This window comes from Mustelus asterias, chromosome 7, assembly GCF_964213995.1.
Source record: "Mustelus asterias chromosome 7, sMusAst1.hap1.1, whole genome shotgun sequence".
Lineage (NCBI taxonomy): Eukaryota > Metazoa > Chordata > Chondrichthyes > Carcharhiniformes > Triakidae > Mustelus > Mustelus asterias.
Genome location: NC_135807.1, coordinates 102,390,365 through 102,417,711, shown reverse-complemented (window position 1 = coordinate 102,417,711; position 27,347 = coordinate 102,390,365). Strand labels below are relative to the sequence as shown.

The following is a 27,347-nucleotide window of genomic DNA, read 5'->3' as shown; positions in this document are numbered from 1 at the left end:
TAGCATCTGCATGGTCTCCCCAATGTACAAAGAACCCCCAGCTTCTGTCGAGACACTATGGACTTCCTACAGAAACTCAGTACACATGGAGCAGTTGAACCATGAGCACTGCTTGTCACAATGGATGTCTCGGCACTCTACACCAGCATCCCCCACAATGACGGCATTGCTGCAACTACCTCAGTACTCAATGCCGACAACTGCCAATCAGAAGATGCAATTCTACAACTCATCCGCTTCATCCTGGACCACAATATCTTCACCTTCAACAACCAGTTCTTCATCCAGACACACGGAACAGCCATGGGGACCAAATTCGCACCTCAATATGCCAACGCCTTTATGCACAGGTTCTAACAAGATCTCTTCACCGCACAGGACCTTCAACCAATGCTGTACACTAGATACATCGATGATATTTTCTTCCTTTGGAATCATGGCGAACAATCACTGAAACAACTATATGATGACATCAACAAGTTCCATGCCACCATTAGACTCACCATGGACTACTCTCCAGAATCGGTTGCATTCTTGGACACACGCATCTCCATCAAGGACGGCCACCTCAGCACCTCACTGTACCGCAAGCCCATGGATAACCTCACGATGCTCCACTTCTCCAGCTTCCACCCCAAACACGTTAAAGAAGCCATCCCCTACGGACAAGCCCTCCGTATACACAGGATCTGCTCGGATGCGGAGGACCACAACAGACATCTACAAACGCTGAAGGATGCCCTCAAAAGAACGGGATATGGCGCTCGACTCATCGAACGACAGTTCCGACACGCCACAGCGAAAAACCGCACCGACCTCCTCAGAAGACAAACACGGGACATGGCGGACAGAGTACCCTTCGTCGTCCAGAACTTCCCCGGAGCGAAGAAGCTACGACATCTTCTCCGGAGCTTTCAACATGTCATCGATGAAGACGAACATCTCGCCAAGGCCATCCCCACACCCCCACTTCTTGCCTTCAAACAACCGCACAACCGCAAACAGACCATTGTCCACAGCAAACTACCCAGCCTTCAGGAGAACAGTGACCACGACATCACACAACCCTGCCACAGCAACCTCTGCAAGATGTGCCGGATCATCGACACGGATGCCATCATCTCACGTGAGAACACCATCCACCAGGTACATGGTACATACTCTTGCGACTCGGCCAACGTTGTCTACCTGATACGCTGCAGGAAAGGATGTCCCGAGGCATGGTACATTGGGGAGACAATGCAGACACTACGACAACGGATGAATGAACACCGCTCAACAATCACCAGGCCCTAGTATTCCCGTCCAGTTGGGGAACATTTCAGCAGTCACGGGCATTTGGCCTCTGATCTTTGGGTAAGCGTTCTCCAAGGCGGCCTTCACAACACACGACAATGCAGAGTCGCTGAGCAGAAACTGATAGCCAAGTTCTGCACACATGAGGACGGCCTCAACCGGGATCTTCGGTTCATGTCACACTATCTGTAACCCCCACGACTTGCCTGGGCTTGCAAAATCTCACTAACTGTCCTGGCTGGAGACAATACGCATCTCTTTAACCTGTGCTTAACCCTCTCTCCACTCACATTATCTGTACCTTTAAGACTTGATTACCTGTAAAGACTCGCATTCCAACCATTATTTTGTAAATTGAGTTTGTGTCTTTGTATGCCCTGTTTGTGAACCCAAGTCCTCACTCACCTGAAGAAGGAGCTTGAGGCTCCGAAAGCTAGTGCTGCCAAATAAACCTGTTGGACTTTAACCTGGTGTTGTGAGACTTCTTACTGAGAAAGGATATCCCAGAGGGCTTAAGGACACCATCTATTTGGCGAGAGCTCAGGCACAAGAAGATGCATGTACATTGTTTGGTTGGTGGTCAATAGACCACACTGATGGGAAAAATGTACAGGGACAACTTTGTTAAGAAATTACAGAAAGATGCAAGAATTATAGCATAGTTATAATGGGGTCTTTAATGATCCAAATAAAGACTGACATCAGAGTAGAGAGTAGAAAGTAGCCTTTAAGTGTCTTCAGGAGAATCTTCTACAGCAGTATGTTTTCATCCAAGGAGAAAGCTGACAACTGCTAGACCTAGTTTTTGGGAGTGAGGTGAGTAAGTGAATCCAGTGTCAGCAAAGGAATATTTAAGGAATAATGATTATTGCATCATAAGCTTTAGATTAGCTTTGGGAAAGGACAAAAAACAATCAAGTCAGAATAATTAACTGGGAAAAACCAAACTCAATGAGGCAAGAATGGATATGGGCCAGATAAATTGGAGTCAAAGATTAGCAAGCAAAACTGTAACTGAACAATAGGCTATCTTTAAAGGAGAACATTTGAACACTGTTAAGGTACATTCCCAAAAAGGGGATAGATAGGGGGGAAATATCTAGAGCTTCCTGGATGACATGAGATAAAAGGATTAAGACGAAGAAGAAAAAGTGTGCCATTGACAGATTTCATGTGGATAATACAACTGAGAACCAGGCTGAATGTAAGAGGTTTAGAGGGGAACAGAAAAAGCAAAGAGAGCATATGAAAAGAGACTGGTAGCTAACATAAAACAGAATTCCAAAGTCTTCTCTCGGCATAAGAATAGTAATAGCAAGGACAAAATGGGGACCAAAAGGGGATTTGTGCATAGAGGCAGAGGGCATGGCTGAGGTATTAAATGAATACTTAGCATCTATCTTTACCATGGAAGATGATGCTACCCGGGTCATATGACAGAGAAGTAGTTCATACACTTGAAGAGTTTAAAATTGATGAAGAGACTGTCAGTACTCAAAAGTTGATATGACAGCTGGACCAGATGAGATACTGGGAGTAATTTTGAATCCGTACTCTCCGTCTGCGGGAATGTCAGCGCATGCTCAAAATCCACAGGGGTCACTTGTAGGCCTTACCTTCCCTTTGAAGGAGGAAAATTTCCAGAAAACCATATTTGTATCATCAAACATATTTACATATTGGACTAATTGGCACCACTCATAACGGGCCAACAATGCAGAGGGGCACCCCCGGATGGATATTCGATCGGGTCCCCCCCTGCACAGCTGAGAGACTCACGAATTTCAGAAACTACGGAAGATCCCTAATCTGCCTAGCAACAGCGCGCAGCTGCATTTTAAACTGGCCAAGGACGATCAAGATCCCTATGAAACGAGACATAGAGTGGGTTATCAAAACCAAGCTATCACTGAAATATTACCAATTCGGCCAAGGCAGACATAAAAATCTGATAAACTAAGAGATAAGGATAAAAGGTTAAGAATGAAATACTCCAGACACCCAACAGGACAGGATGACATTAACACTCAATCTCACAAGCAGGAAACACAGACACGGAACAATAGGATCAATTCAAATAAGAGGACACATAGAGATGATAATGGGAAACGCATTTAGACACCGGGGCAGGACCAAGTAATCCCATTAACACGAACACACACCATACAAATGTTAATCGATGAAACTTCCTAGGGACTTTTGAAACTGACAGACCACTTTATACATTGTGTAAAAAAGCATAATCAAATGTTCCCGCGCGAATTTGGATCCCTATAAAGATCCAGAGCTGATGTGATTTAATTGAGATCAACGTGGCCAAGCCACTGTTTCTGAGCTGGCTACGGGGGTCTCCCTGGGATCCCAGTAATTGTACAATAAAGACACGCTTTGAACCTTGATTTGCGACTCAACTTCTATTCTGCACTGGTAAGGGATATTTCCCTACAACAAAATGGCGTAGTCACGGCAGGATTTGATATCTGACTTCTGACTGATGGCCACAGTTTGAAAGTCGGGATCAAATTTAAACGAATCTGATACAAATCCAGAGCAGTCAAAGGCGAGTGCAGGTCTCCGTTCAAAGTGAGGTACCTTTAAGGGTTAGGGTTTGTCTGTTTTAAGTATTGTTGTCTTGTAGAACTGTATAATCTTGCCTAAGTTTTTAAATTGAAACAGAAGTCCGCACTAAAGAGGTACAGGTCAGAACGACCGCGTGGAAGAAGGTAAGTAACTTTTAACTTTAATAGGAGTAAAGGACCAGAGGTAAAGATAACAGGTTTTGGGCTATTTGATAACAGGAATTAAGACTAATATAAAGATAAGTACCGCATGCAGAACTAATTGGTGTAACTAACCCAGGATTGTAAATGAAACCGCTGTCTGTGCCAAGGCAATAGGACAAGGGAGTGCTTGACTCAAGGTGCCCTACCCTAAACTGGACGTTAAGAGGAGAAATCTCCCACGCTAAGGTTGGGTTTTGAAGCGGGCGCTAAGAGGCACAGGCACTCAGGGTGCAAGGCACGGACAGTGTAAATCGGGTAACAACACTGACTCTGAAGGGACGAACAACCTCAGAGTCGATACAGTTACTAACTATGATAACTTTGATAACAGAATACATGTGTGTAAGTGTTGAGGAAAAGGGGACCCGATCCATCCTGACCAAGAGACACAACGACGGAGGATCCATTAGGGACCCGGGCGGAGTTTGATAACCTTGTTCGTCTGTAGGGAACACCATAGCCCATAGCAGGATACCCGGTTTTGGGGTAACGGATCAACCCTGCTAGTGGGGGTGGTGGCCGAGCGGGAGGCGTTGTACTTAGAGGGGCTGGGAACAGGGGCGGACAAACCCACTAAACAACCAGCACACATCCCAATAAGACAACACAAAATAGTCCAAGCGTGAGGTGTCAGGAATAGTTGGGGGAGCCCAGGGGAAAGAGACCCACTGGAACCTCACTACGAGGCCCTACAGCAATACAGACGGTGCTGGGGCAGTATCAGTGACAGGAGATAAGGGAGAGAGTTGAGGCACTTTTACTGTAGCAGCCAGCATACGGGGGTTGCAGGACTGCTAGACAGAAAAATGGCAGACCACGTTGTTAAGGGAGAAACTGCAGTAGCTCTCATTTTGAAGTATCTGTTAGCCAGAGAAGCGATTGTTGCAAAGATGAAACGGAACGGGTGGAACACATCACAAACTTTAGAAGATCAAAGAAAGTGGGTAGACGGAGTTAAACGGGACAAAACAAAAGTAATGGGAGTAATATTAGTGACCCAGTTAGCTGGACTAATTGAGGAAGTAAATGCCTCAATGGAGGAGAGACACAAAGAGACAGAACAAATTAAAGTATTACAGGAGAGAGTGAGGGAATTAGAACACAGAAGACACACTGCGGAGATAACGCAGAGATCAGAGGAAACGGACCCTCGGCGCCCATACGAGTCAGTGCAGAAACATACAGCCACTCCAGCATCAGAAGAAAACGTAGAAAATTATAATCTAGCGCCAGTCACGAGAGGAGGGACGTTAGCACAACCAAAGGCAACCTATAAGCCTTTTACGCCAGGGGAAAGGCAGCAGATGGATAGGAGAGATCTTAGTTTTTGTATTTCAGTGTGTTTGTGAGATCTGGTAGCTTGTCGAATGTAGGTGGTTGTTGTTGTAATTAGATTGAGAGCAGGGAGCTCTTTGTTCCTGTGGAATGTTTGCTACAGGCAGTGGGTGCAGTGTATTGCACCTTGGTTTAGCCTCAGGGGGCTGGGAGAGTGTTAAAACTGTTAAAGATTAAAGTGATAGGATTTCTTGAATTTACTTCTGCTTTGAGTTAATTACAGTTTGGAAGAAAGAAGAATAAAAGCGATTGTCTTAATCAATGTTCTGTATTCTCTTTGAATGTTTTACACTCATCCCAGTCTGAAATGATAAGTTTGAATGAAAAAGGATGTACTGTGGAATGACTTTTGGAAGCTTCCATGTGTGTGTGTGTGTGTTTAAACAAAGTGGTTGCGTGGATGCTTTGTTGTTGTTTGTTTTAATGTTAAGAAAGGATTTAAACCTTGGAAGGAAGCATGTGCTCTTTCCTTTGTCTTGAAGTAGAAATTATAAGAGTTAGTTGAGGAGTTAAGAGAAGAAAATAAGTTATTTTGTGGAAAGGTAGAAAAGCAGGAACAAAAGACTGAGGTCTATGAATTAGTTTAAAGTGTATCAAGTCAGTAAAATACAGTATTAATCGCAGAATATCGCGATTTGCGAACGTCAGATAGTTTAGTATTCTGAACTAGTTAAAATTATGTACTGCCGTCGGAATTTCATGAGCCATCAAGGTTCAAGGTTTGCCAAATATAAAAGCACTGCAAAGCTTAAAACCTAGCCAGTTAAGAAACCAAAATGTTCCTAATCAAATAACTGGTATGTATTGTACCTGCTTTGATTTTGATTCGGCGCCTGTTACTTTTCCTAGAGTGCGGGGGTTTCGATCTGGAGCTCAGTTTAAAAAAAGAAACGGCTTAAATTAAAAGGGTTTGGATATCACGGGTACGATGTGTAAAGTGGTATGATACAACTGCCGCTTGATTATTTTTATTATACAGTATAGCACTGCCATATAGACACAAGAATAACATCAAATCCTGAAAAGCCTTAACCAACTTTGTATGATATATTCATATACTATATTGGGCATTGATAAAGACATAATTATTTTGTGAAGTACTGTGGTGTAGCGCTTGCACGCAAACAAATGATCAAATTAGAGATAGTGTAAGAGTACTCATATAAAGATCGGAACTGTATGGCATGTGATTTTAATGGGGAAAGCGATGTCTTTTGATAAGACTACATACAAATGAATGGATGTATCCGACAATACATCCGAGACCTTAGCACCCAATTGAAGGGGATGCGCCGGTCCGTAATTTCTAATCAGGCACAGGTCGACGCAGAGGGGGACTCAGAAATATTACCAGAAGTCCCAAAAGCCGGGAGCCGGGTATTAACAAAAGTGCTTCCTGCAAAACCAGGATTTTCCCCAAGATGGCACGGACCTTACGAGGTCATTGTTAGCGGAGATACCTGTGCCTGTATAGATATAAGGGGACAGGGGGTCTGGGAACACTGGACCCAATTAAAACTATATGAGGACAAATGAACTAAAAAATACCGTTTTGCTCATTCAACTTCCACAGGAACCAGGACCAGATCTACTATCAAGATGTCGGAACCAACTACTTTTAATTTAATTGCCTGTTTATTTTCTGTATATACTGTAATTGTAAAATACTGTTGAAAAAAAAAAGAGCGATATGGGAACAGGGACATATCTGATAATAACCCTGACCATTGTAAATACACTCCAACATATGGGGGTTAGGGGAGCAGAACCACCAATCATGGAAGGAAACCTATTCCTGAAAACACACATCCAGATCTATGGGAATAGGACCGCTTGTTACCCCTCAGCGCGATCAGTAAACCCCCTATTCATCGCAACACCAGGGTGGCTCCCACAAGAGTTATTCACTATTGACACATCGGGGGCACCCTGCAAAGAACATATTGGGTACTTTAAGCAAGGGATACAAGGAAGGTGTGTAGAGCTCACTGAGCCGGGAATTCTAAGGGGGACGGGACCCCAACCGGAGGAGACACTTGGGAACTACCCACAATGTTTTAAGGGAGAGGGATGGGGGTGCGTGCATGCCTTTGTCCCTAAAAATGATTCGTGCGCTGAGGCACATTGTGCTCTCCAGGAGTGCCGGGTCCGGGAAGGACACTTCACTTGTGACTGCAAGCAACAAAAATGCATTGCAGTCACCGCGGGTAGGCAGCTTATGTGTGGCAAGTGCAACGGCACCCACGTAAGCTCAGCCTCAGGGACATATCCATTTGATTCTCACCAAGAGGTACAATCAAGTGGACAGTCCAGAGGGAGGGAAGGTTCCACAAGATGGGGCCATGCGGTCAAACGACCCCGGGGTAATGCATGTTATCGGGTTAAAGACGGGTACGTGTTTTTATTTAAAAATGTATATATGACGGCCACAGACAGGCCTCCAAGGTTCTTTTCCGTAGGGACAATCAGACCTCTCACGGTTCCATGCCCAAGTGAAGGGCATGTCCAGAAACGCATAGTGACCAGGGCCATCAGCGCAGAATTTTGCTCCGACTGGCAGGCCCCTGTCACACTAGGGTCTTCTTTAGGATATGGATTTCTGGGGACACTATCCCTGGGAGGCGCCGCAGGGGTGATCAGTGCCAGTAATAGGAACTTCTTCATATGTGGACTGACCATTTTAGGAAACAACACCCTACAAGCATTAGGCGCAATTGACCAAGAACTCGCAGAACTCAGACTATACACACAACAAACGAGATATGCGGTGGACTATCAGCTAGCCAGACAAGGGGGGGTATGCACCATCATCAAGGAAAAATGCATCACATATGTACACGACGAGACACTAAACATAACAGCAGCCATGTCCGGGATACAAAAACAATTGGATAACTTTAAACAGGGGTTAACAGGGACTGATGGGTGGTTAGGATGGCTGTTTAACACAGTTTGGGGAGCATATATTATGAAGGGATTAATCCTAGTAGTAGCCATCCTGTTCACACTCTGCCTTGGCCTAACCTGTATTAAAGTGATATGTGCAAATATTACATCAAGAATGCTACCCACTGCCAGTATCCAGATGCAAGAACTTAACAACGACACAGAAGAAGAGGAACAACGGCAAGGACAACAGCTGTACAAATCACTGTTCCTCTGAAGGTCGTCCATGGGGGGTGAGCCATGAATGGCACCCCCTGGACGAGAGGAGGGACTGAAGGAGGAAATTTTCCAGAAAACCATATTTGTATCATCAAACATATTTACATATTGGACTAATTGGCACCACTCATAACGGGCCAACAATGCAGAGGGGCACCCCCGGATGGATATTCGATCGGGTCCCCCCCTGCACAGCTGAGAGACTCACGAATTTCAGAAACTACGGAAGATCCCTAATCTGCCTAGCAACAGCGCGCAGCTGCATTTTAAACTGGCCAAGGACGATCAAGATCCCTATGAAACGAGACATAGAGTGGGTTATCAAAACCAAGCTATCACTGAAATATTACCAATTCGGCCAAGGCAGACATAAAAATCTGATAAACTAAGAGATAAGGATAAAAGGTTAAGAATGAAATACTCCAGACACCCAACAGGACAGGATGACATTAACACTCAATCTCACAAGCAGGAAACACAGACACGGAACAATAGGATCAATTCAAATAAGAGGACACATAGAGATGATAATGGGAAACGCATTTAGACACCGGGGCAGGACCAAGTAATCCCATTAACACGAACACACACCATACAAATGCTAATCGATGAAACTTCCTAGGGACTTTTGAAACTGACAGACCACTTTATACATTGTGTAAAAAAGCATAATCAAATGTTCCCGCGCGAATTTGGATCCCTATAAAGATCCAGAGCTGATGTGATTTAATTGAGATCAACGTGGCCAAGCCACTGTTTCTGAGCTGGCTACGGGGGTCTCCCTGGGATCCCAGTAATTGTACAATAAAGACACGCTTTGAACCTTGATTTGCGACTCAACTTCTATTCTGCACTGGTAAGGGATATTTCCCTACAACACCTTCATGTCAGGGTGCCCCTTGCTTTAAAGGGGCTGTGAAGGCTGGTATGCACGCACCGCTTTCCCTGTCCTCCTTCCTGGGTTCCTGTCGATATCACAGCTGAGGGAGTGCCCTTCCTTAGTGGGAGCTGATCAGAAGGTGGGAGGGGTTGAAAACAAAAGGCTCGGCACTGGGGGAAACTATGAGTGACCCAGGTGGGGTCCCATAAGAGCTGGGCTGTCAGGGCAGAGTGGGGGAATTAGCAATGGGCTGCATCTTCCTCTTGTGGCCTGAAGGGCCTCATACTCGGGGGAAGATGACTGCAGTGAGATTGGAACCCACACTCAGGCAGCGGTGTGAGGACAAAGGGGAGAAGCTGCCAGAAAATCCAAACACAATTGTCCAGAGTGTGCAATGGGTTATTGAGGCTGCTCAGCTCTGCACCTCTTGTGACCCGGGAGAAACAGGGTGCATTCTGGGAATGCGCTGGACATGCTAATTGCTGACCTCACGATTCAGCTGTGCCTCGTCTGCCACAAGAGGAAGACACTCGGCTGAACAGCCACCCCGGCCTCCCCTCACTAATGATTACAGCATTAAATGGTGTGTAGCTAAAAAGCACTGCCATGTAGTGGAGGCCAACTGTTAACCCTCTGCAAGCCGATGTCCCAGGAATTGAGCTGACATTCCCAGTAAGGCTGCAACATTACACAGATAACACTGATGACCCCCCCCATGCAAGGTGTGATGGTGATGGCTTTCGTCACGCACCCCAATCGAGGTCATGACGAGGAGCATCGGTGAAGCCCCCTTCAGGATGCAAACACTGGTCACGTGTAGCCACTAGACTGCCCACTAATGTGATGCCAGGTTTCTTTGGGGGGGGGGGGGGGGGGGCTGGGGGAATGCAGGCGTTTGGTGCCACTGAGACCCCGGTGGGTCCACGCGTTGCATCCTGCTGGAATTGACAGGGAGCGATGTGAAGATGTGGCTATAGTGTCCGAATGGAGGGTGTGAGGGATGGCATTGAGGCACTGAGTGTGCTGCCATTGGGTGGTAATCCCAGAGAAATCGAAGGAGGAGAATCAGGACTCTCTTATGAACCTTTATAACTCACTGTGGTTTTCTCTTCTTTACAGTGCATGGTCTGGAGGATCATGGAGCCTGTCGGGTTGGACCACCTCTGCCAGATCCTGGAAGAACTGGCACCACATGGAATGGGAGGGCACCCACTGTGGCCCTTAAACTCTCAGCTGTCTGAATTTCTACGCAAGTGACTCATTCCAGGGCAGCTCACCTGGCATCTCCCAGACGGCCACACACAAATATATCCACGAGGTTACAAATGCCCTTTATGTGAGGGCTCACATTTATATCAACTTGGATCGGACCAGGTGAGCCAAGATGCCAGGGCCATGGGCTTCGCCACCTTAGCAGGCTTGCCCCAGGTGCAAGGTTTGATTGACAGCACCCACATGGCCCTGCACACTCCGTGGTCCCAAACAGCGCCATTCATGAATCACAAGGGATTCCACTCCCTCAACATGCAACTTGTCTGTGACCACACGATGCACTTCATGCTGGTATGTGCCCATTTCCCAGGGAGTGTCCATGACAGCTACATCTTGGGGTGCTCTCAGATCCCAGCTGTCTTTGAGGGAGAGCAACAGCTGGAGGAATGGCTCCTCGGAGGCAGGCGAGTGGAATGCACAGCATCAGGAGGTGGCTGATGTTACCAGTGCAGAGGCCACAAACACCTGCTGATACTCATTCTAATGAGGCTCACGCTTCACTGTGCGTGCTGGTCCAGCAGGCGACTGGCCTGCTGAAGATCCAGTTCCAGTGCCTGGACCAGTCGAGGGTGCCCTACCCCACAGCCCCCAGAGAGTCTCCCGCATCATTGTAGTCTGCTGTGCGTTCCACAACTTGGCGCTGCAGAGGGGAGACCACCTGGACCTGGAGGAGATGGAGGAGCTTCACATCTCCTCGGATGAAGAAGATGTCAAGAGGGCAGTGAGGGTGACCACGCGGATGAGGAGGTGGAAGAAGTCCGGGCAGTGGACAGGGCCAGACTGGGCCGATGCGCGAGGGTTGGCTTCATAGCATCTCGCTTTGGGGACGGGCAGGACAAGGATCGACTAGCTCTTTCAGCATAGGGACTAACATCTCACCAGTAATGTAGTGCCAGCTGTATGTTCCCTTGCTGTTGCCAGGCATCATGTGCAGGGTGCTGACGCCATTGTCCGGACTCTATGGGAGAATGATGGTGACTTGCATTGAGGACAGAGCGATACTCCTGTCATCCTCAGCGATATGTCTGACTCCTGCCTGATAGAGAGTTTAATACATCCTGCCATCGAATGGGGTTATCATAGGGCTCAGAAACATGAGATGCAGAGCGTCAGCTACTACAGGCTCCACCCACATCAGGAGTCTTGGTGTTCACATCCATCTTACAGCTGAGGTGCCTGGCAGCACCTCGACAACCCTTGGCCTCATGACCACAAGAGAACACTTTTTGACATGGGCATCACTGGCTGGCCAGCATTTATTGCCCATACCTAGCTGCCCGAAGGCAGTTAAGAGTCAACCACATTGCTGTGGGTCTGGAGTCCCATGTAAACCAGACCAGGTGAGAATGGCAGATTTCCTTCCCTAAAGGACATTAGTGAACCAGATGGATTTTTCCGACAATTGACAATGGTTTCATGGTCATCAGTAGATTCTTAATTCCAGATATTTTTTATTGAATTCAAATTTCGCCATCTGCTGTGGTGGGATTTGAACCCAGGTCCCAAGAACATTAGCTGAGTTTCTAGACTCAAAGTCTAGCGATAATACCAGTAGACATGGCCTCCATGAGTGATGGAGGGGTGAGGTTGTTCACCCTTCCATGGATAGGGTTTGGGGGAGGGGTTTGGTGCAGGGGTGGCGCATTCCAGCAGCAGCGCCTCCTTACTGCATCACCAGTGTGGGAGGGACATGGCACTGCCATTCTCACACTCCACAGAGATGAGGCATTAGGTGAGCACAATGGTTTCCAAGCTTGGTGGCATGAACAGACCGGGTGGAAGCTCTGTGGATGAACAAAGTGAATTTTAATGCCAAACATTCAATACAAAATGGTGACCTATCTACACTACCGCCGATATTCTTCCTGACCCTACCACTACATCTAGGTGTAGCCATAAGATCCACAGCTGAGGTTCTGGAGCCATGCTGATTTCCACACCTTTTTGCCTGAGATAACCTTTGCAAGCCTCCCCTGGGGGGCCAGAACCTGGAGGATCCAGGCCTGCTTTCGGGCAGCACGGATGTTTGACTGCTGTCCTCTTTGGGGCTGGAGTTGTGTCAATCACAGGGAAGGGAGTGTCAGATGAGCAGGAGACACACAGAGTGCCCTGGCTGAAGGGCTCCCGGCTGTACCCCTACCAATCCTCTTCCCTTTGGGTTCCTGTGGGCCGTTGTGCTCCTCCATGGATGGAGGGGGAGCTGGAGTGAGATCCAGAAGCCCCGGCGTCCTCTGGCGCTGACCCTCGTGGATTCCCACCAGTGCCTGCACCATGTAGTCAAAGCCCTGCAATATGAAGCTCACATACTCAGATATGGAAGTCATGAGCTGAACCGTGAAGCGGGCATCCCCACCATGAAGTACAAATCCTGCGACAAGTTCTCCACTGCAGACGCCACGTTCGCAATGATGACCTCTGTGACAGCACCATCTCCTCGGATAGAAGCTGATGGAACTCCTCCAGTCAGCCTTGCATTCCGAGGAGGGCTGCTGTCATCCCTTCTTGATAGTCGCGACTCTGCCTTTGCAGCTCCAGCAGCTCTGGGATTACTGGGAGCAGGGGACATCATCGGCCTGGGGCTCAGAGTCCTGGGCTCCAGCATCCCTCCGAGTGCCATTCCCTGGGTCGCCCCTGCCTCTGCCTGCTGCAGATCTTCAGCTGTGAGGCGCTCATCAGTGAGTCCCAAGAAGCCTGTCTACTTAGAGAACACACCGAGGTGTGAGTAACTGTGGTGGTGCCAGGTTTGGGTGACAGCTGTGACGCCTCTTCAATGGTGGGGTTGGAAAAGTCCCCCCAAGCTGCTGGAGTCCAGTGGGTCCAGGGGGTGCGATAATGGTCTGGCCTGTTCCACTGGTCATTCTGCAAGAGAAGAGACATGGCATCAGTGCATTACAGGGACACCGAGAACATTGAACTTGAGACTTGAGGAATGACAGCATATGTAATGAGGATTCTTACGTTTCTCTGCTGCTCGCACTTCACCAGCAGCGCAGGCACGGTCTTCCTCCTCTCTGGCGCCTGTTGTGGTTAAATTTGTCCTGCAATGACACAGAGAGGAAGAGTGTAGGTGGCAGTGTTGGTGTTTAAGATGGTAATGAGGTGTGACAGATTGGGGCTTGGGTGGGAGCTGGAGTGTGAAAAGCATATCAACTACTGGGGGAACATATTGATTGTGGGGGAGGGTGGAATCTAGTGGCCGGTGTTGGCAAAGGCCAAGATGGCTGAGTGAGAGAAAGGGTTAGGGGTGTGAGGGGTGTGTGAAGGGGTCCAGTGGGAAACTGGGAACGGTTCACTTACCCTGGCTGAGCGAAGAAGGTCCTTCATCTTCTGACATTGCTGCTCCGTCTTCTTCTGGAGAGCCCTTACACTGACCAGGGCTGCCACTGCATCCCAGGCGGGGGGTGGTGACCTTGCTGGAAGGCCATCTCCTGGAGTGGGGGTCGAGGGTATGTTGCTTCTGCTCCACTCCATCCAGCATCCTGGTGTGGTCCCCTCCAAAAAGCCCCGGTGCTGCCTTCCTGGCTGCCATCCCCTGCAGTCATTGTGGACCGAAAAACGTAGGCGCCGTCAGCAGGAAACACTCCCTTTTTCACGCTGGAACCAACACTCTGCCGTTTTTTGGTGAGATTTCACCTTCTATTTATTCTTTCATGGGGCGTGGATGTTACTGGCAAGGCCAGCATTTGTGGCCCATCCCTAATTGACATTGAACTAACCACACCATTTCAGAGGGCAATTAAGAGTCAGCCACATTGTGGTGGGTCTGGAGTCACATGTAGGCCAGACCAAGCTCAGCAGACTTCCCCCCTGAAGGGTATTAGTGAACCAGGTGGATTTTACAACAATCAATAGTTTTGTGGTCACCATTACTGAGACTAGCTTTAAATTCCAGATTTTATTCATTGAGTTTAAATTCCACCAGCTACCATGGTGGCATTTAAACCCTGTCCCAGAGCATTAGCCTGGGCCTTTGGATTACCAGTCACATGACCATTACAGCACCATCTCCCCTCAAGGATATCCCAAGGATAAAGACATCAACCACCATTTTTCAGGTTTGCTTAGGTGCCAGAGAACTAAAGAATTGCAGATTTTACACCCTTGTGCCAAAAAAGGTGTTATGGTAAGTCCAGCAACTACAGGAAGCTTCTGGAAATAATAATTTGGGACAAAATTAATCACTTGGACAAATGTGAGTTAATTAAGCAAAGTCAGCACAGATTTGCTTACTTGGTGTTTTTTGATGAGGTAACAGTGAAGGTTAATGAGGACAGTGCTGCTTATGTGGATGATGCTTATGATGTGGTGTAGATAGATTTCCTAAAGCGTTTGATAAAATGCCACAACAACAGACCTGTGAGCTCATGGAATAAAAACGGTAGTAGCATCATGGATATAAAATGGGCTGAGTGATAAGAAAGAGATATTGGTGGTTAATGGATAGTTTTCAGACTGGAGGAAGGCAAAGAGTTGGCAAATTATGTTGCAGCTGTATAAAACCTTAGTCAGGCCATATTGGGGTATTACATGCAGTCTGGTCACCACATTAACAGAAGGATGTGAATGCTTTAGAGAGAGTGCAAAAGCATCTCACCAGAATTTTGCCTGGTCTCAAGGATGTTGGCTATGAGGAGAGGTTGAATAAACTAGGATTGTTTTCACTGGAAAGACATAGAATCATAGAAACCCTACAGTGCAGAAAGAGGCCATTTGGCCCATCGAGTCTGCACCGGCCACAATCCCACCCAGGCCCTACCCCATATCCCTACATATTTACCCGGTAATCCCTCTAACCTACGCATCTCAGGACACTAGGGCAATTTTAGCATGGCCAATCAACCTAACCCACACACCTTTGGACTGTGGGAGGAAACTGGAGCACCCGGAGGAAACCCACACAGACACGAGGAGAATGTGCAAACTCCACACAGACAGTGACCCAAGCTGGGAATCGAACCCAGAGGCTGAGGGGAGACCTAATAGAGGTCTACAAAATTATGAGAGGCATAGACAGGGTGGATAGTCAGAGGTTTTTTCTCAGGGTGGAAGTGTCAATTACAAGGGGGCACAGGTTCAAGGTGAGAGGGAGATGTGCGGGGAAAGTTTCTCATGCTGAGAATGGTGGACCATCATGATTGGCATGGGCTTGGAGGGCCGAAGGGCCTGTTCCTGTGCTTACTTTTCTTTGCTCCTCAGGATTCAGTGTTAGGAACCTTGGTCCTACTGATAGACATACTGATGACCTAGACCCTGGTGTCCAGGGCACAATTTCAAAATTTGCAAATGATACAAAACTTGGAAGTATTGTGAACTGGGAGGAGGATAGTGTGGAACTCAAAAAGACCTAAAAAGGTTTGGTGGAATGGGAGATTAAATTTAATGCAGAAAATCGTGAAGTGTGTCATTATGTTAGGAAGAGCAAGGAGAGACAATATAAAATTCTATTGCAATTCTAAAGGGGGTGCAGGAGCAGAGATACCTGGATGTACGGTAGCACTGCTGCTTCACAGCTCCAGGGTCCTGGGTTCGATTCCCGGCTCGGGTCACTGTCTGTGTGGAGTTTGCACATTCTCCTCGTGTCTGCGTGGGTTTCCTCCGGGTGCTCCGGTTTCTTCCCACAGTCCAAAGATGTGCGGGTTAGGTTGATTGGCCAGGTTAAAAAATTGCCCCTTAGAGTCCTGGGATGTGTAGGTTAGAGGGATTAGCAGGTAAAATATGTGGGGATAGGGCCTGGGTGGGATAGTGGTCGGTGCAGACTCTATGGGCCGAATGGCCTCCTTCTGCACTGTAGGGTTTCTATGATTCTATGATTCTATGTATAGATGTACAAGTTATTGAAAGTGGCAGGACAGGTTAAGAGCATGGTTAATAAAGTGTACAGTTTCCTGGGCTTATTGACAGGGGCATAGAGTACAGGAGCTAAGGAGGTTATGTTAAACTTGCATAGGGTTGGGGCAGCAAGGTGGCACAATGGTTAGCACTGCTCCCTCACAGCGCCAGGAACTCTGTGTGGAGTTGGCACTTTCTCCCGTGTCTGCGTGGGTTTCCTCCGGGTGCTCCAGTTTCTTCCCACAGTCCAAAGATGTGCGGGTTAGGTTGATTGGCCAGGTTAAAAAATTGCCCCTTAGAGTCCTGGGATGTGTAGGTTAGAGGGATTAGCAGGTAAAATATGTGGGGATAGGGCCTGGGTGGGATAGTGGTCGGTGCAGACTCATAGACATAGACATAGACATAGAACATTACAGCGCAGAACAGGCCCTTCGGCCCACGATGTTGCACCGACCAGTTAAAAAAAAAACTGTGACCCTCCAACCTAAACCAATTTCTTTTCGTCCATGAACCTATCTACGGATCTCTTAAACGCCCCCAAACTAGGCGCATTTACTACTGATGCTGGCAGGGCATTCCAATCCCTCACCACCCTCTGGGTAAAGAACCTACCCCTGACATCGGTTCTATAACTACCCCCCCTCAATTTAAAGCCATGCCCCCTCGTGCTGGATTTCTCCATCAGAGGAAAAAGGCTATCACTATCCACCCTATCTAAACCTCTAATCATCTTATATGTTTCAATAAGATCCCCTCTTAGCCGCCGGCTTTCCAGCGAAAACAATCCCAAATCCCTCAGCCTCTCCTCATAGGATCTCCCCTCCATACCAGGCAACATCCTGGTAAACCTCCTCTGCACCCTCTCCAAAGCCTCCACATCCTTCCTGTAATGTGGGGACCAGAACTGCACACAGTACTCCAAGTGCGGCCGCACCAGAGTTGTGTACAGTTGCAACATAACGCTACGACTCCTAAATTCAATCCCCCTACCAATAAACGCCAAGACACCATATGCCTTCTTAACAACCTTATCTACTTGATTCCCAACTTTCAGGGATCTATGCACACATACACCTAGATCCCTCTGCTCCTCCACACTATTCAAAGTCCTCCCGTTAGCCCTATACTCAACACATCTGTTATTCCTACCAAAGTGAATTACCTCACACTTCTCCGCATTAAACTCCATCCGCCACCTCTCGGCCCAACTTTGCAACCTGTCTAAGTCTTCCTGCAAACTACGACACCCTTCCTCACTGTCTACCACACCACCGACTTTGGTGTCATCAGCAAATTTGCTAATCCACCCAACTATACCCTCATCCAGATCATTAATAAATATTACAAACAGCAGTGGCCCCAAAACAGATCCCTGAGGTACACCACTTGTAACCGCACTCCATGATGAATATTTACTATCAACCACCACCCTCTGTTTCCTATCCGCTAGCCAATTCCTGATCCAATTTCCTAGATCACCCCCAATCCCATACATCTGCATTTTCTGCAGAAGCCTACCATGGTGAACCTTATCAAACGCCTTACTAAAATCCATATATACCACGTCCACTGCCCTGCCCCCATCCACCTCCTTGGTCACTTTCTCAAAAAACTCAATAAGGTTAGTAAGGCACGACCTACCTGCCACAAAACCATGCTGACTATCACCTATCAATTCATTACTCTCCAAATAACTATAAATCCTATCCCTTATAATTTTTTCCAACATCTTGCCGACAACAGAAGTGAGACTCACCGGTCTATAATTCCCGGGGAAGTCTCTGTTCCCCTTCTTAAACAATGGGACAACATTCGCTAACCTCCAATCTTCTGGTACTATACCAGAGGCCAACGACGACCTGAAGATCAGAGCCAGAGGCTCTGCAATCACTTCTCTTGCCTCCCAGAGAATCCTTGGATAAATCCCATCCGGACCAGGGGATTTATCTATTTTCAGACCCTCCAGAATATCCTGCACATCCTCCTTATCAACTGTAATACTGTCTATTCTACTCCCTTGCAACCCAGTGTCCTCCTCAGCTATATTCATGTCCCCTTGCGTGAACACCGAAGAGAAATATTGGTTCAATGCTTCACCAATCTCCTCCGGTTCCACACATAACTTCCCTCTGCCATCTATAACTGGCCCTAAACTTGCCCTAACCAACCTTCTGTTCTTGACTCGATGGGCTGAATGGCCTCCTTCTGCACTGTAGGGTTTCTATGATTCTATGTATAGATGTACAAGTTATTGAAAGTGGCAGGACAGGTTAAGAGCATGGTTAATAAAGTGTACAGTTTCCTGGGCTTATTGACAGGGGCATAGAGTACAGGAGCTAAGGAGGTTATGTTAAACTTGCATAGGGTTGGGGCAGCAAGGTGGCACAATGGTTAGCACTGCTCCCTCACAGCGCCAGGAACTCTGTGTGGAGTTGGCACTTTCTCCCGTGTCTGCGTGGGTTTCCTCCGGGTGCTCCGGTTTCTTCCCACAGTCCAAAGATGTGCGGGTTAGGTTGATTGGCCAGGTTAAATTGACCCTAATGTCAGGGGGATTAGCAGGGTAAATGAAGTTTACAGGAATAGGTTTTCAGAATTCTCACATTCACAATTTTATGGTTAGGTTCCCATGTAAATGTCCTCAAAATGTCAATAAAAAGGAGAAGTGCTATTTATGGAATTAAGAAATGGGATTTATAGGTTTCTTTTAAAAGCTGCAGTGAATTTCCGTTTACCTTGCTGTCAGCAACCCACAGATCTTTGGGGATATGATGGAGAGATTGCTTCTAATTTGGCTTCCTGAACAGTGCAACAACCTCCACAAAGGACCTGTGGGATCTGAATAGGACAAGCAATACTGAGCTTCTTCAACCAGATTAAAGAATCCTCACTAAGGCACATCAAATCCATGATGTGGAAATGCCGGCGTTGGACAGTAAGAAGTCTCACAACACCAGGTTAAAGTCCAACAGGGTTTATTTGGTAGCAAAAGCCACTAGCTTTCGCACCTTCATCAGGTGAGTGGGATTTCAGTTCACAAACAGGGCATATAAAGACACAAACTCAATTTACAAAATAATGGTTGGAATGCGAGTCTTTACAGGTAATCAAGTCTTAAAGGTACAGACAATGTGAGTGGAGAGAGGCTTAAGCACAGGTTAAAGAGATGTGTATTGTCTTCAGCCAGGACAGTTAATGAGATTTTGCAAGCCCAGGCAAGTTGTGGGGGTTACAGATAGTGTGACATGAACCCAAGGTCCCGGTTGAGGCTGTCCTCATGTGTGCGGAACTTGGCTATCAGTCTCTGCTCAGCGACTCTGCGTTGTCGTGTGTCGTGAAGGACGCCTTGGAGAACGCTTACCCGAAGATCAGAGGCCGAATGCCCGTGACAAATTACCCAGCCTTCAGGAGAACAGTGACCACGACACCACACAACCCTGCCACAGCAACCTCTGCAAGACGTGCCAGATCATCGACACGGATGCCATCATCTCACGTGAGAACACCATCCACCAGGTACACGGTACATACGCTTGCAACTCGGCCAACGTTGTCTACCTGATATGCTGCAGGAAAGGATGTCCCGAGGCATGGTACATTGGGGAAACCATGCAGACGCTACGACAACGGATGAATGAACACTGCTCGACAATCACCAGGCAAGACTGTTCTCTTCCTGTTGGGGAGCACTTCAGCGGTCACGGGCATTCAGCCTCTGATCTTCGGGTAAGCGTTCTCCAAGGCGGCCTTCACGACACACGATAACGCAGAGTCGCTGAGCAGAGACTGATAGCCAAGTTTCTCACACATGAGGACGGCCTCAACCGGGATCTTGGGTTCATGTCACACTATTTGTAACCCCCACGACTTGCCTGGCCTTGCAAAATCTCATTAACTGTCCCAGCTGGAGACAATACACATCTCTTTAACCTGTGCTTAACCCTCTCTCCACTCACATTGTCTGTACCTTTAAGACTTGATTACCTGTAAAGACTCGCATTCCAACCATTATTTTGTAAATTGAGTTTGTGTCTTTATATGCTCTGTTTGTGAACTGAAATTCCGCTCACCTGATGAAGGAGCAGCGCTTCGAAAACTAGTGGCTTTTGCTGCCAAATAAATCTGGTGGACTTTAACCTGGTGTTGTGATACATCAAATCCAACCAGGAAATAAGGATTGGATTGAAATTATGTACAGAAAATAAAATAAAGATTGAGAAATACAGATAGGATTAAGGGAGAGAGAGATAAAAGAGGTGGACAGAAAGGGTAAAAAAAAACAAGTTTAAAAAAAATCTCCTACACTTTTTTTTATCTGAAGGAACAAGATTCCATGCCTGTAAAAGTAAATTTTCAGAGTCAGAGTTTTGTTCAGTAGTAATGATCACTTATCACACCATTAAAATATCACTTACTCTTGAATGGACCAGTCCAAATGTTTTCAGTTGTGTTTAGTATAGAACTAATGGGCAAGTATAACAGGTTCTCGTCATTTTGTCATTTCAATGTTGGGTCTATTGATGGAGAGTGCGGCAGCGCACCCTATATAACAACATGGTACCTCTGACAGTAACGTTCAGATTTCTGCATTAAATTGAGCACATGCATACTTCCAAAAGTTGCTGCCAGACTTCTACCATTCATATTGCAAATACAGGACCAAAAAAAATCAGACAAAGGCATTGTCTTTATGGAGCATCCTCAGGAAACAAGCACAAAAATTCTGCTACCCTGTTCAGTTCAAACTAAAGAATGAAGGTAAATTGATGAATGACTTCCACCATATTCTGCCTTCACAGCAATGAAGGCAGCTGGCAAATGGGCAATCTTCCGTGACCGGTTGTAGTACATTGGAAAGACCTTAGAATCACCTATCAGTCAATAGATGTGTGTATACCAGAGTAATGTGAAATTAAACTGTCAGTGCACTGCAATTATTAACCATACAGAAATGTCAAGATGTTCTTTTGATGTATCCCACTTTCCATGTGGTTACAATTAAAATTCTAAGTGCTGACGTGGAAAACAAGTGATTCAGCAGTAAGGGAGCTTTTCATTGGTGATAATGCAGTAGGTATGGGTAGGCTAGAGAAGAGCTTCCTGGACAAACAGGGAGGCTCTGCATCATGGCCATAGCTTTTCTGCTCAACTATATTTTTTACCAGTATAAGACTTTATAGAGTCACAGAATCACAGAATTGTTAAAATGGAGAAGGAGTCTGTTCTGCACCAGCCCTCTAAATGAACAATTCCCCTAATTCCATTCTCCTGCCTTCTTCCTATAACTGTACATTCTTCCTTTTCAGATTACAGTCGAATTCCCTTTTGAATGTTTCAGTTGAACCTGTCTTCGTTACACTCTCAGACAGAGCATTCCAGACCTTAACACTGTGTGAAAAAGTATTTTTCTCAATTTACTTTTGCTTTTTTTCCCCCAATTACATTAAAATTGTGCTCTCTCATTCTTGATCCTTTCACAAATGGGAACAATTTCTTCCTATCTACTTTGTCCAAACTCCACATGACTTTGATTACCTCTATCAAATCTCTCAGCCTTCTTTTCTCAAAGAAAAACAGTCCCAACTTCTCCAATTTACCTTTATAACTGAAGTCCTCATCACTGGTACCATTCTCATGAGTCTTTTTTGTACTTTTTCCAATGATTTCACATCCTTCCTAAAATGCAGCGCCCAGAACTGGATGCAGTACTCCAGCCAAGATTGAACTCGTATCCTATACTGGTTCAACATAAGCTGCTTGCTCTTGTACTCTATGCAATTATTAAGAAAGCCAAGGATCCTGGATGCTTTATTAGCCACTCTCTCAACCTGTCCTACCACCTTCAATGACTTATGCACATACACACAAGTTCCTCTACCTGCACCCACTTTTAAATTGTACCCTTTCATTTTACATTGGCTCTCCATGTTCTTCCTACCAAAATGAATCAGTTCATGTTTTTTCTGCATTAAACTTCATCTGCCAGCTGTTCACCCATTCCATCAACTTGTGTATGTTTTTTTGAAGTTCTACACTGTCATTCTTGTTGTAGGGTATTGGATACTGTTCAGTAGGTCTCCATGAAGTCTTCATAAGCTTAAGTAGGTGAAATGTATGTATTTATTAACAACAAGAACTATATACACATGTGTACACACACATAGGTGCTGACGTCGAAAACACATGTGATTCAGCAGTAAGGGAGCTTTTCATTGGTGATAATGCAGTAGGTACAAGTAGGCTAGAAAAGAGCCTCTTGGACAAACAGGGAGGCTCTGCATCATGGCCACAGGTTATATACAGTAAAGAGTTAAAGCTAGGAGCTGTCTTCATGCTTGCTTATGCACATTGCTCTGTCCAACAATAGACTGACCCCTGGGTCATGTGTTCTCTTACATCTGTGTGGGTGATACTGTATTCAGTCCCACATTAATCCAATATGTGCTAAATCCTTATAAAGAGAAGTGTCATATAGGTAATGCTTCCAAGTTTCATATCATCCACAAATTTTGAAATTGTGCCTGTACAACAAAGTCTAGGTCATTAACATACATCAGGAAAAGAAAGAGTCCCAACCCTTATTCTCCGGTCTTGAAATGGTACATTGGTTAAATATGCAACATGGAGTGGGTCTAGATCCATATGGATGAGCAACATCACAGCTCAGAGGTAGAACTTCCTCCCAGATTGTTGTGGTATCGATCCAGCTGAACAGAGCAGGCTCGCTTCTTCAACTTCTCAGCGGCCAGGGTCACTGCCTCTGTGTAAAATTTCAGCCCATGTCAAGGTTCCAATCATAGTAAATTGTTTGATACAACCACAACTGCAGCAAGGGACGGAGTTCCCAAACATTTATTTTTGAGTTGAGACCCAGAGGAAATAAGGCGAGCTGCAGGGTTTGCTAGGTGGAAGTCAAAGTGAAGTGTATCCAGGGTCAGCTTTTCTTTCAAGCACCTGTTTTTAGTGGGTATCCCAACATCAGGATCTCTGGCTATATTCTAGGGAGACACCTTCATTTACTTAAGTTACAGAGCTTTTAATAGTGTGCATCTCTGTTCTGAACATGCTATGTACTGTTGAGCTTCATTTTGTGTGCATGTTTTGAAGGACGTGTGTTTTGAAGTACGTTAGTGAATGCAGAATGGAATCAAGGGCTGCCTGTCATTGTGTCCAGATGCACAAATTCTTGCCTTTGAACCATACCACCAACTTTATTTTTGAAACTTTAAAATAGAAATTACTTAACTTTGTAGAAAGCAAAATCTGTTGATACTGATAAAGAATTTGCATTTATATAGCACCTTTCACTGCATTGGACATCAAGAAGTACTTTCGAGCCAAAGAAGTATTTTTTGAACTGTGACTGCTGTTGAAATGTAGCAGCCCGTTTGCACACAGCAAGATTCCAGAGCAATGACAAGAGAATGTTTTAGTGAATGATAAACATTGGTCAGGACTCTGGGGAGAGGCGATCCGATTCTCCTTTGAATACAATCATGAGATCCTTTACATTGACTTGATGGGGCACATAGGGCATCAGTTTACTGCTTCACCCAAAAGATGGTAAACCTCCTACAGTGCAGTACTCCCCCTGTACTACACTGGAGAGTCAACCTGGATTATGTAGTCAAACCTCTGGAGTGGGACTTGAACCTACAACCTTCTGACTCAGCGATGACCCGTGGCTGACATGAAGATTCTACAGATCTTGGGTGATCATTTCCTTCATGCACATACTTAGAATCACAGAATGGTAATGGCACAGAAGAAGGCCATTCAGGCTGTCGTCCCAGCTCTTTCACACTTCATCCACCAAACCGTTCCTTATGTAGCTGGCACAATATAACCGTGAAAGACAAATATTTACTTATCCATTCTTTACAGGTAGATAAGCACTGAAACCAGCCACACAACAGTGAAATCCCAAACTTTCATGACACAGAATTACTCCCACAGCAACATTAATAAAGTGTCTAAGGAATATATGGGAATCCAGAGATTCCTGGCACCTGCGATTTTCCATGGTATGGGATAAGAGAGTGAATCAGGAGTCCAGATGCTTATGGCTCAATATTGTCGGCACCGTTTCAGAAGTGGGCATTTCAAACCTCTTGCAGTTTTTGTGGAGTTGGGTCAGTTCTGGAAGGTGATCTGATTCGCACCAATACAAAGGTGTCATGAAACATGGGTAAACCATGGTTTGGAAATGGGAACTCTCGGGAACCTAAGTATAAAAGCAGCTGCCAAATTCCCATGTTGTAATGAAGTGTTGTATCATAAGTTCTATATATTTTTAATAGAGTGAGGAATTTATTATGAAAAGGTATGTAACCATTAAATAATGTAATTGTCAGGTTGTCACTTCAGATATCTGCCAAGCTGTTAAGGGGATGGAGAGCATTGAGAAAGTGGAAAAATCTTCACATGTATTATGGTATATTGGATAAAGTGTTATACTGCACTTTGCAATTATTAAATCCAGATCTGATGGTGCAAAATGTACCCATGCCTTTGTTTTTTTTCCACTCAAAGTTCAGCTCAGCCATTTTTGTGGCTGTTTCAAAGCTTTGACAAATGGTTGTGCTGGCTATTTTTAAGGATCAGCTCCCAGGGGTTTGTTGACACTGTTGTTCAATGGAGTCTCATTATAAAGGCTTGGTTGAATTCTGAATCCGCAAATGGATTCAGCTCAGTGGAGGTTATTGATAGAGCGACAAGGGGAATGCGAGATTGTTTATTTTGGCAGATTTATGAGCTATTAAGAGAATATTGCCTTGCGAAAGATGCGCAAGTTTCAAGAATGAATAAAACTAAAACAGGGACAAATTTGGAGATGAGACGGAAACAGGTTGCTGATGAACTCTTTTAAACTAAAAATGTGTTTGTTGCCTCTATTTTGCCTTTCCCTACATTTTGTGTTTGATTTTTATATTTGTCTATCTGTTCCCTTGTAGGGAGGTCATGCCTCACTAACCTGGTGGAGTTTTTTGAAGAAGTGACCAGAATGGTTGACGAGGGAAGGGCCGTGGATGTCGTCTATATGGACTTTAGTAAAGCGTTTGACAAAGTCCCTCATGGTAGGCTGGTGAAAAAGGTTGGATCTCATGGGATAAAGGGGGAGGTGGCTAGATGGGTGGAGAACTGGCTTGGTCACAGAAGACAGAGGGTGGTAGTGGAAGGGTCTTTTTCCGGCTGGAGGCCTGTGACTAGTGGTGTTCATAGAACATAGAAACCCTACAGTGCAGAAGGAGGCCATTCGGCCCATCGAGTCTGCACCGACCACAATCCCACCCCACATATTTTACCCGCTAATCGCTCTAACCTACGCATCCCATGACTCTAAGGGGCAATTTTTAACCTGGCCAATCAACCTAACCTGCACATCTTTGGACTGTGGGAGGAAACCGGAGCACCCGGAGGAAACCCACGCAGACACGAGGAGAATGTGCAAACTCCACACAGACAGTGACCCGAGCCGGGAATCGAACCCGGGACCCTGGAGCTGTGAAGCAGCAGTGCTAACCACTGTGCTACCGTGCCGCCCTTCCGCAGGACTCTGTATTGGGACCTCTGCTGTTTGTGATTTATATGAACGATCTGGAAGAAAGTGTAACTGGGGTGATCAGTAAGTTTGCGGACGACACAAAATTGGCAGGACTTGCAGATAGTGAGGAGCATTGTCAGAAGCTACAGAAGGATATAGATAGGCTGGAAATTTGGGCAAAGAAATGGCAGATGGAGTTCAATCCTGATAAATGCGAAGTGATGCATTTTGGTAGAAATAATGTAGGGAGGAGCTATACAATAAATGGCAGAACCATAGAGGGTGTAGATACGCAGAGGGACCTGGGTGTGCAAGTCCACAGATCCTTGAAGGTGACGTCTCAGGTGGAGAAGGTGGTGAAGAAGGCATATGGCATGCTTGCCTTTATAGGACGGGGCATAGAGTATAAAACTTGGGGTCTGATGTTGCAGATGTATAGAACGTTAGTTCGGCCGCATCTGGAATACTGTGTCCAGTTCTGGTCGCCACACTACCAGAAGGACGTGGAGGCTTTGGAGAGAGTACAGAAGAGGTTTACCAGGATGTTGCCTGGTATGGAGGGGCTTAGTTATGAGGAGAGATTGGGTAAACTGGGGTTGTTCTCCCTGGAAAGACGGAGGATGAGGGGAGACTTAATAGAGGTGTATAAAATTATGAAAGGCATAGATAGGGTGAACGGTGGGAAGCTTTTCCCCAGGTCAGTGGTGACGTTCACGAGGGGTCATAGGTTCAAGGTGAAGGGGGGGGGAGGTTTAACACAGATATCAGAAGGACATATTTTACACAGAGGGTGGTGGGGGCCTGGAATGCGCTGCCAGGCAAGGTGGTGGAGACGGACACACTGGGAACGTTTAAGACTTATCTAGATAGCCATATGAACGGAGTGGGAATGGAGGGATACAAAAGAATGGTCTAGTTTGGACCAGGGAGCGGCACGGGCTTGGAGGGCCGAAGGGCCTGTTCCTGTGCTGTATTGTTCTTTGTTCTTTGTTGTTAGTATCACATATTCACCCCGAACAGTCAGTGCTTGGATCCACTCTTGGTTAAAAATGATGAATGACACAAATCATCAAAACATGGGCTTGAGATACACATTCTTATACCCATGCTGATATTACATTAAGGCATCGAGACAACCATCCAACTGCAGTAACCTTGTGTATACTAAATATGTGCTCTATGGAGACAAAATTAGAACAAGTATCATACCATACATGCTGCATCAATTAGTCAAAGGGGAACATTC

At 46.0% G+C, this 27,347-nt stretch overlaps 1 protein-coding gene across 27 annotated transcripts in view; it reads right to left on the bottom strand.

Moving 5' to 3' along the window:
* LOC144495881 (cAMP-regulated phosphoprotein 21-like) overlaps positions 1 to 27,347 on the bottom strand; it is a 751,410-nt gene that overhangs the window by 46,469 nt on the left and 677,594 nt on the right. The gene's annotated exons all lie outside the window — the stretch shown is intronic.